General features: G+C 37.9%; 1 protein-coding gene across 3 annotated transcripts in view; it reads left to right on the top strand.

The window, feature by feature from the left end:
* slc20a2 (solute carrier family 20 member 2) overlaps positions 1 to 11,332 on the top strand; it is a 65,988-nt gene that overhangs the window by 25,876 nt on the left and 28,780 nt on the right. The window contains exon 1 of one of the 3 annotated variants that reach the window (XM_038277318.1): positions 5,975 to 6,109. The exons of the other annotated variants lie outside the window; for them this stretch is intronic. The gene's annotated coding sequence lies outside the window, so the exon portion shown is untranslated. Of the gene's footprint in view, positions 1 to 5,974; positions 6,110 to 11,332 lie in introns of those variants that run through there. 3 annotated transcript variants of the gene reach the window in all.

The following is an 11,332-nucleotide window of genomic DNA, read 5'->3' as shown; positions in this document are numbered from 1 at the left end:
TTCATAAAACATAGTAGACTCTTAAAATACCTTTATTAAAAAGAATGTTTGTATCATTTAGTATTATTGATTTACTTTATTTTAAATGTCATTAATTTTAGATGTTCAGTAACTGAATAGGATTAAAATGCCCAAATTAGTTTGGATGTTTGCAAAAATTCTGCATAGTAGCACACTCTAGAATGTAGGTATAATCTGTCAAATATAGAAGAATTTAGCACTCAAACAACTTGTCCAACCACAAAGAGCATTCTATAACTTTACAAAAACATTTATTTATTTTTTTCTCATTTCCAGCTCAACAGCAACTCCAGAAACTGACCTCTAAGTGAAAAATTTCAAGTCTTAGACTGCGTATAACTTTAAATGCTTAGAGAAACAGCACAGCACATTAGGCAGTAATCAACTTCCCTATCTGGCATGTTTGTTTAGAGATAATGCTTTTAGAAAAGGTCATTGCATATAAGTAAAATCGGCTGATTTAAAGGAGTTTTAAGTTGGTATTTTTTAACATGTATACAATCTTGTTGAAATGGTCTTTAAATTTAAGTTAAATCATTGTTAGGACACAAAATAGAGCTAATCAACACCCTTTTTTATACTTTCTGTTTTTTCTGAGGGTAGGCACTGTGAAATTGACTAATGTGTATGTGTTGATGTAAATGTAGCTTTGCTAACTTAAGCAGTTAGCTGCAACTGGCCTTAGGCAGCAACACTGGCCTCACGGTGAAACTTATTGATAAAATTGCTTTGTTGGAAAGGGAGGAAGAGATGGGAGTGGTGATGGCAATGCAGGCTAATGTTGGCGCCATTTAACAATGACATAAATACTAAAATGTTTAAAATCATGCTTTGTATCAAGCACTATTTTGGGCTATTGGGTTTTAACAGTGAACACAGATTAAAAAAAAAAAACATTTTGAAACTTTTAATTTCTGGCAGGTTTTAAACAAGGGTCAACACTAATAGATTTTTAACATGAAAAGGTCAGATATTGCGGTGATGATTTCCTTGGAGTCACACAAATACAAACTGCTTCCTCACGCTCTGTGTGAAGCATCCTCACACAGCAGGGAGGAGGAAAGGTAAGTTCTCTAAATACTTTTAAGGAAATGGAAGTGATTAGGTAGAAATTACGCACTAATTAAGGCAGAGACTTTTTTTCTTTTTTTGGTAGATCAGCTTTTTTACATCTTCCTGTACTTGTTCTAAAGTGACATAACAGCAATGGTCCTTTTGGTTACCATAGCTACACCAATAAAAATGCACACATCAAATAGAAGCACCAATCAGATTTCTAATTTGGATTCTATTTATTTATTTTTTTTGTAGATTCCAATTATTTTTAAAAACTGATCAACATTTCTCAGTTTCATTGCTGAAAAGATTAATACTTTTATAAGTGCACAGTAATGATTCCAATACTAGAGTTTGTTGCTATGATGGTTTTCATTACTACACAACATTGGTTTGCAAAATGTTTACTGGATTCTGCCCTTGTCTCGTGGCCTAAAAACAGTTCACCAGCTTTCTTCATCACTTTGATTTGAAGTTTTTTATGTTCATCTGAGCGATAAAATTAGTTGTACCATTGAGGGGCTGGATATTTTCCTCCATTTCCTAAGGCAGGGACTTTAATGCGTCAGTTTTGATTATTTATTTATACTTTTAAAAAATCTATAAAATTAATAATTGAATTTTTTTTAACACACTATAGACCCCAGAGAGAGCTTTTTAAATCAGTGTCTCTTGTGCAGCTTTAAATCTTATACACAAACCACATCCGGGGCATTAGTCCACTGGGGGTATGACAAATGTTGTCGATATATGATTTTTGATTGAAACGCCATTAACTGTGGCTAATGATTTGCAGATATGTATCATTGCTTAATGTTTTATGCAGACGGTTAATCATACTCATATTCCAGAACTGTGTGGATCAATCATACCAGCCCTACTTTCAAAGCTGCTCAAATGTGTCCCTCAGCTCCTTGCGCCTAAATCACTATTGAATCTCAGGAAAAGTGCAGGAGTGTAGGGACTTTTCTCCAGCTGTATGAAGCGTAAAGAAATAAAGAAATCCAATGCTGCACTTTTTCATTCTTTGCTGCACCCAGCTAGACATCCGGCGTGTCTATATATGGATGAAATGTCACAAGAAAACAGCACAGAAGAAAATCCAGCATTGTAGAACAAATGAGTGACAGGGATGTGAATGATTTCAATGCATTCATGTGATCAAAGCACAACTTTTGTCCTTGTCTATCTCTCTGGGGTGTAGACATGGTGGGTCAACTTCAACTCATCCTAGATAAAGTCCATCTCAGGCAGCAACCATATCTAAGCTCCTGGCAGAAGACGTTTGATATGATTAACTCTCACTGTAAGTGTGTACTTCCCTCATGGTAGGTGTATCACTACTGCAGTAAAAGCTTTAGGAAAAATGCATTAGGTGGAGATAAATCACTTATTCCAACCTCTACTTGATTTGCAAAACTCAGTATTTCTAGGTTGATGCTTTGTGAAACATTACTCCAGTGAAATTCAGTGTGAGTTTGTTCCCAAAGACACGAACACTGTTAGCACTGCATTGAAAACTCAAGCTAAGGATTCTTGTAGTTATTGTAAATAACAAAAAAAGAATAAAAAAACTAACCTTGAGGGTTCATGGGCCACCTACAGATTACAGTGCTTAGCTGTCATTCAAGGAACAAAACCAGTTTCAATGCACTTTCAATTTGTTCTCCCTGCAGGTTTTGTCTTGACACAAAGACTGAAAAATGGATGTTTGAATAAAGTAGCAAAAGCTCTCAGGAAATAGATTTTGGCTTTTATCAAGCTTTATGTAAAAAAAAAAAAAAAAGTCTGTGCACTATAGATGCTTCCTTTTTTACTGTTTGGATTGCTTCTTCAGTGCAGATAGGAGAGAGAAATTAGCCTTTATGGAAATGCGAGTGCAGGGGTAATCTTTGAAGATGATGTTTAGTATGGAGGACCAACTCTGCCATATTTAAAAAGAAATACAGAAATAAATAAAGGCTCAATAAATAAATAAGCATACAATTAATTGCCACCAAAAATACAATGAACATGCATACAGAAATGTAAAAAGGGCAGACGGAAATAAATAGCGGCGAAGAAATAACTAAGATAAAAAAATACAAAGGAAGAATAAAACAGACAAAAATATTATAACATGCACATAAATAAATACTTAAAAATGTAAGTAATTAAAAAATAAAGTTGAAGATTATAAAGGACAGAAAAATAAATAAGGTAAATATTACAAAGGCAAATAAATAAAGAAGCTAATTTAAAGAGTTATATTCATTTATGTTTCACTGTATAATTTAATTTCTACTTACATTTATTTGTTTATTGTATTTTTGTTGGCAATTAATTGTATGCTTATATATTTATTGAGCATTTATTTATTTCTGTATTTATTTTTAAATATGGCAGAGTTGGTCCTCCATAGTTTAGAAGCTACATGCTCCGTTACTGTCATTCTTAAGATTCACCCAAGTCATCCAAGTTAACTGATCTTAGCATTATTCAGTGTGTGTTTGTGTGTTTGGGTTCTGAGAGACAGCACCTCCCTGCTGTGAAGCTGAGAGTTGGTGGAGGCAGGTGCAGCTGATGCAGATTGGCTTTTTGCAGGCAAGGCCATATGGGGGGGTTTGCAGAAAAGGACATGAGAAGTAAAATACTTTAGAGGACAAAGCCACAGGAATTGAACTCATGAGTGAAAGACATCAAGGTCGGTAATCTGGTGTTTTTACTGTTCATGGATAGGATGTAAGGATTAAGGTAACTGGATAAGTTGTACTATCATATTGCTTTACCTTACACTTGCTTTTACAGTTTTTGGTTGTTGTTGTTTTTTTTGCTTCTTTTTTATTGGGCTTTATTGTTTTTTATTTAGAAAAATCACTGTGGTGTTTGGACCTCAGTTGAAGACATTGGCTTATATGTTTTTTTTTTTATCTTTCTTAAATATGTCACCCTTTTTAGTCTCATTTTCATATAAATATGTTGGAATTACACCTAGACTTAAGAGGTTATAATATTGTTGTAGGAGTGAAGACAGTTTGTTTTTATGTTTTCCTTCAGTACAAGTAGTTTTCATCATTTTACTAAGTCATTAAATGCCTTCTCTATTAACTCAACCTGTTTTTTGTCATTTCTATGAAAATACATTTTTGAGATGGAGCAGAGTTCAGTATGTGGGAGTCTTGTATTTATACATTTTCCAGATCCTGCTTTCCAATTGCAAAGGGCTTATGCTGATATGGGATTTTTCTGTTTGTTTACCATTTAGTGGTATTTAGTGGCCGTAAAAATGAACACAATTATTCTGCAAGTAAGAAGTTTGGCCAGATGCTGCTGGGTTCTCCGCATCAGGTTTTTGAATTTCAGAAGTCGAACAGTAAATGTTGCAGGGGTCATAGAATGATTATATAAGTATTTGGTGCTGGTCCTTAAGGTCTCTGAATAGGGTGTGTAACATTGGTAGGGGTGAAAATGGCATATTAGCTGTTCTATGAGCCCTAATGCAAGCCTGTTTAAAAGCCCTAGAATGAAATGACAGGTTTTTCTTCCTTTTATGGTATGCTCATGAATATTTAGATGAGCTGTGCGCTGATTGATTGGTTTACAACGAGCGAAGATGGTGAGCAAAGACACATCATAGCAACAAGCAATCAGTCACTGAAACATCAAATTGTTGATATGGTAGGGTGACCAGATGGCCTCTTTTTCCCAGACATGTCCTACTTTTCTTACCTAAAAAAATGTCCGGGGGGAGTTTAAAAATCATCTGGGATGTTGGTAGACTACAGTGCAGCACGTGGTGGAAACACCGGGCACTCGAACTGAGCTGCCGGCTCCGGGGCTGGTCGGACGGGGGCATGGAGCCAGCGAGGGACAGAGCGACCGAACCTGACCGGGTGACAGTAGCCTGGACACAGGCTACCCCGTGCTTCCCCTCGCCTGCTGCTGCCCCTCCTCCCGCAGAGGACGGGCGGCTCATGGCTCTCTGCTGAGGTCAGGTCCAGTCAGTGGACTAGCAGTCGACACTTCATACCCCCGCATTTTGCAATTTGTAAAACAATTTTTGTGTTGGTCAACATATAAACTGTTATACTAACAGTAAGTAATGCTATCATGATATATTTTATTAAATTGATAACATTTTATCCATTATTGTGCATTCCTTTTGTCTGTGAAGCATTCTCTGCTGTGTTGGGAATGTTTGTAGTCGAGCAATGAAGTCTAGCCCTGCTTTGTGTTCCGTCGCCTACAGCGAGTCTGGTCTGCTCTTCTCTTTCCATTGTGTCAGTGAGTGTTCCCATTCCTGCCCGCCAGAGCCCAGCGACATAAAGACACACTGTTCACCGTGTCGTTGAAAGGGACAATTGTGGCAACAAGAGAAAAGGCAGAGAAAGTAAATGGAGGATTGTAACCAAATATTACAGTTGAGATAGAGTCATGGTTGTGGTGAGAAAACCTTTTAGTGGCAGCAAAGTCAAATGGGTTCTTTCTGAGTTTTTTTCCAGAAAAAAATTTGATGAAGATTTAAGTCTCAAACCATTCCTTTCACTTGCTGTTAAACTGCTGCTCTCTAATAATACACTCCAGCTCTTGTGTGCCAACGAGGCCTTTAGTTTAATCTGCTGGCTGTTTTGTTGTGGCCAAACTAAATGAAAGTTCTCATTCATCAATCTGCTCACTTTTCTACCCCAAAGGTTTTCCCCCCGCTCTTTATCTGTCCGCGATCTTTTACATAAACAAACACAACACAACACCTTGGCTTCTCAGACGTCTATTCCCCACAGCCCACTGTGTTTCGAGCACAGATACGCTCCTTTAAGAGGCAGTCTCAGCTGGTTACGCTGCACCCCCCCTTCAGCTTGTTAGCTCTTGCTCTCCTCCTCTGTCCTGCAACACCAGCACAACCTGCTGATTTTTCATTTAGCCTCATACTTCTTCGTGGCTCCTGTCATCAGCCCCTTTCTTTCTTTCACTGCCTTTCTCTGTCATTTTGTCTAGAAGCGTTCATTCATCTCCAACGCACCTCCATCTTTTATTCAAATGAGGGGAGACGAAGGTGAGTGGACTGTATTAAGATCCTCAGAGACCTCGCTCATGATTTCTGGTCCTTGTCCTTGTCTTTAACTTCTTACGGCATCTGCTAGTTGAAGCCGGCCTGTGTCCTTGGAGGTATAGATTGTTTTTTTAATGCTCCAGCATGCATGCTGTTGTGAATCATCGTGCGTGTGTTCATTGTAGTTGTGCTAAAAGATGAGTCGGCTGTCTGAGATTCTGAGAGGAGCTTGGTTGAATCAGCATGTGGAAAGCGTAGCGGTGTGTCAATGCAGACTCCAGCTCGTGACAGTGTTTTGCACCAGCTGTGGTGCAGTGGCATCCCAGGCAGATTAATGAGCATCGTACAGCAGAGCCGGAAAATGCTTCGGACAATAATTGCTCCAAGTAGTTTGCAGACGGGTTTCTTTTAATTGCTGCCACAGACGCTGTGGGGCGGACGAGTGATTGCAGCTGGGATTCTAACTGAGATGTGTTTTTGTTTTTATGGGGAATGTTTGGTAACTCAATTGACCAGACAGAATGTCCTTCACGTGGACACGTGAACCTAATGAAATACTTAGATGCAGTCTTCAAACATTGAGCTGAGAATCGTGTTTTGGTATGTTTTAAAAAAAACAATAGATTTTTCAATAGAATATTGATTTGACCCAATTTTTAATTGCCTATAGAGGTTTTATCATGACAGTATGTTAAACACAGGGTTTCTATTATATTGAAATAAATACAAAGTTGTTAACGACTAAAAAAATTAAAATGTTATATTAGTTACCAACTCTGTAAAGAACAGACAAAATTGCTTGTATGTTTGCATTTTATAGAGGAAGACGCTACTTTATCTGTTTTCTGAAAACTTTTTTACTACATGTTCAGCCTTCCTGTTGTCTGGTAAAGTCTGTCTCTCTATCTTGCAGCCTAAAATAAAATATATTTAGTATGACACATATTTATTTTGTCCAAAAACGGTATCCCATTACATTTCTTTGCTTGTTGGACATTTGTTGTAGACGACTCAGTGATTCTGATAACTGCTAACTTTTAAGCCTTCTTCACTTGATAGTGACTTCTGTAATGAAGAGTGTTATCAGCATGTATTTTCAGGGAGTGCTATGTTGTGTCCATAGATTAGATCTTTGAGCTTCTAGGTCGAGTTAAAAGTAGTCTGAGCCTTTTATCAGACGATTTCTTAGAAAAAGTTAGATGTTCTAGTAGTTTTATGAAGATGATAATTTAAAACCAACTTGAAAAGACAATTCTGCAAAATAAAAGCAATAATAAATATTAGTCTCATTATTTAATTTTATGTTAAATAATTTTGCTATGGCTTTAATCTTTGTCTCAACTTTGTTTCAATGCTATTAGGAGAGATTGTTGAGATAAGTGCCCTGTTTTCCATGACAGGCTTGTCAGGGACTCCTACATGCTGTGAGGTGTGTCTGTGAAGCCAGCAATGCTCCTAAATCTCTAACTTTGACCTTTGCTTCATTCTTAAACAGTTTCCACCAACACCGGCCCCAATTTAGTCCTGCCAGTGTTGTGCTTCTGCATGCGTCATCACTCTTATTATGTGAACTGTTTGCCACCTGACGCTTGCCGAAAGAAATTGGGTCTGCCAGAAATAAGTCGACTAGCAGGGTACTTCACAGTATGTGTCACTCAAGTTTTTTTTTTTTTTTTCATTAGACGAGCTTTCTTTGGAAAGCTTAAAAATGGTATCTGCCTAAAGGTCTGGCAAAACAAAGTGAGGTGGGGTTTGTTCGAGGACACATTGACACAGAAAGGACCACAAATAGGTTGTGGTTGTTGCTCAAACCACTTTTATGATGATAAATGTGTTAGTTATAATTGCCACAAAGTTATTTTGTAAATACTGAAATGGACAAATTGTGGCTACAATGGTCAATAAGAAATCTACATATTTGAAATTATCTAAACATTCTCTAGTTTTCAGCAGTCCAAGGATACTTTTCTAATTTTTAGGAGAATCAGTCTCTGTCAGACAAGCAGTTCCCCACTTGACCAGAGGGTGGCAGCAGTGATTATTGACAGCCCTGGCATCTGACTCAAAAATTCTGGAGGTATTTTACTGAAGACAAAAAAAATCACAAGAAAGGGGAAGATTGCTGGATTGTTAGCAGAAAGGGATTTTTAAAGAGTTTTTTGAAAACAGGTCAATCCTTTTTCAACCGGGTTCGGTCGCACTGTCCCCAGCTGGCTCCCTGCCCCCGTCCACCGGGGATCCCGGACCAGCCCCGAAGCTGGCGGCTCGTTTCGAGTGCCCGGTCCAGTCCATTCAGCGGCACGGTAGCAACTTATTTTCAATAGAGAAACTGCCTGCTTTGTAATTCTTGTAGAAGTAATCCCAACTGTTGGCTAAACAGCTAACACAGTGGGCTGGTCTGTATGTAAATTTCGTGGCGTGGCAAAAGTACAGGCCAGAACCAAATAAGGCAACATCCCCGAGTTTACGTCAACTTGGTGCTTCGTTTGGATTCGACCGTTTTATGGTGTAAGTTTAGAATTGCAAGATTTGCAGAGAAAGGAGGTGTTGATGGGGTTTGAACTTCTCTGTATGTCCATTTCACCCACTGAACTATCGTTATTCATCTATGACAATGGAAACTCGGTTTTGCATTCTATGACCCCTTTAATGCATTATTTTGCAATAAGGTATGTTTCATTGTTTCATGAAATCAAATTTTTTTTCCTTTTCTGCAAGTTACCGAAATAGCAGTTATTGTTTCTGAAGCATTTTTGAACCAGACTTGTAGGCTAAATGAAAATAGGCTAATTCTAAATTGATTCAGTAACTTTTCTATAAGCGAATTGTTTCATAGTATAGGTAATGAGGCTTTGCTTTGAGACTAATTTTTCCATATTATCCTGTGTTTCTGTACTCGTTTCATTTACTCTCCTGCAGTGTATTTGCTGATATTCTTTCCACTGAATAAATATCAACATCAATTTATTGGTCTACTAAGCATCTGTCCTCTTCATTGCTAGTTCAGGATCAGCCAGTCAGAATAGCTGTCATCTTCTTCAGGTGCTGTCTAACTATTAGAATATTTTAAATAGGGTAGGTGACTTCAACACTCATTCACAAACCTTTATTAATCCCAGAGGGGTAATTTAACTGAGGTTGAAGCGCAGATCTGATGGTAGCAGCTGCTTGTATGTCCTCCTGCTCTGCCATGTCTATTTTAGTGCAGCCATAATAATGCAGCATGATTGACGGAACTGTTCTGGGTCTGTCTAAACGGTTGAAGAAGGAACAAGCTGGATTCTTGAGTGTTAATTAATGCAAAAATTCTACAAGAAATCATTCTTGACACAAGGTTACCCTTACTGTTACTAAATGCTATTATTATAGTTTAAAATTGACTCAAATAGCAGCAGTGTAAGCATGTGAGATATCGCTGATAACTGTGGATCAGATTTATCCAGTGCTAAATTTTACAAATAACTAGAAACCTTGAAAGAAACTCATGACAAGCTAGGCTCATCACATTTTTGGGATGGTATAAAGTTTTATAAATGCAAAACAAAAATTTACTATTACTAAGAAGGTTTATTTTATTTATTTCATTTTTTTTAGCCATCACATAATCTGTTTTTCAATTTGAATGAAATGTGGCTGCACAGTAGAACAGTGGGTAGCACTACTGCCTTGCAGCAAGAAGGTTCCGCGATCGATTCCCGTCCTGGGATCTTTTTGCATGGAGTTTGCACGTTCTCCCTGTGCATGCGTGGGTTCTCTCCGGGTACTCCGGTTTCCTCCCACAGTCCAAAATCATGACTGTTGGGCTTGTTGGCTTCTCCAAATTCTCTTTAGATGTGACTGGTGACCTGCCCAGGGTGTACCCCTCCTCTCACCCATTGACAGATGGAGTTAGGCACCATCACCCCTCATGACCCCAGCTGAGATAAGAGTGATAAAAAATGGATGGTTGTAATTTGCATAAATGTAAATAAAGTTTTAAAAAAAGTGCCACTTAGAGATGTTTGATGTACAGATAGTATATAGAGGTTATGTTGCTTTTTATGCCATGTTTAACAATGATCACAATGAAAAATTATACAGTTTTTATACCAACTGGGACTGCTGGAATACAGGCTGGCTTTCATGGTTTCCAGAAGGTGTTGAGTGCAACACTCATTTTGAGTTTCACTGTTTAGAAAATAAACTGGAGCTATAACTGGGCCAGTGTTTACAGCCACACCCCACTTTTACTAACCTCTCTCTGTCAGACTCTTACACATTTCCCCCTGCAAGTGTGTCGGGGAGACGGTTGGGCTGGTGCTCTGCCTGCTCTGTTTGAACCTTTCACCGCAATCTGTGGCGTGGAGTGCGTGAATGTCATCCATGTTTGATTCTAGCCTGTGTGGCGCAGTCCTCAGCTCGTGGGATTAAACATTTACAAGGCATATCATCAGTCTGTCAAAACCTCTTTCCCTTCAACACATCGATTTTGAAACAGTGACAAAAAAGTCCACTTTAAACACGGCAGCACATGTTTTGAAATCTGAACAGTTTGAATGAAGAAATTGTAAATTCAGATGCTTACAAATTAAATGTGTATTTATTGCTCCACCTTTAATTAAGGAGTTTCTTTATATTAGGGTTCACTTAGAGAAATAAAACCCTCAAGAATGAATTGGGAGCTTTAGACGGTTATGAAATCCTAGCAAGGATTTTACACTGCAGAGCTGCATGATACTCAACGTCCTGCTTGGATGCAATATTTGATTAGTGCGCACTGACTTTCTGGACCTGATTTAAAAAAAACATTGAACAATGCCAGCAGATGATATGACGTCATCACTGAAGGTGAGAGCTTCACATTTGAAGGCAACATTGACTCTGTGCCCTTCCATTTCTACCACACCCTGGAAACTTGATTTCTACCTAAATCGGTTAAGCAGTTGCTTGAGATGTAGAAATTTAATGGCTCTAGTTCTAGATGCATCTGTGTGGTGCCTCTTGAAGCTCTGACTCCAGCATCATTCCACATGCAGCATCTAAATGGGTAGAAATAAACACTTGAATTATATTTTGGAATACATTTATGCAGTAAATTAATTTTTAAATTGAGATATTAATGTTAACTTTTGATTGGATTCTAATTTGAGATGTAGCTCTCTATTAAATCCCTCTGGACATAATCAATGTGACCTTTCAGTATTGAAACTCTGATGTCCATAAATGTATTTAGATTTTACATTTCTA

Source organism: Cyprinodon tularosa, unplaced genomic scaffold (assembly GCF_016077235.1).
Source record: "Cyprinodon tularosa strain WSP-4 unplaced genomic scaffold, ASM1607723v1 ctg130, whole genome shotgun sequence".
NCBI classification, from domain to species: domain Eukaryota; kingdom Metazoa; phylum Chordata; class Actinopteri; order Cyprinodontiformes; family Cyprinodontidae; genus Cyprinodon; species Cyprinodon tularosa.
This window is presented reverse-complemented; position numbering and strand designations above follow the sequence as displayed.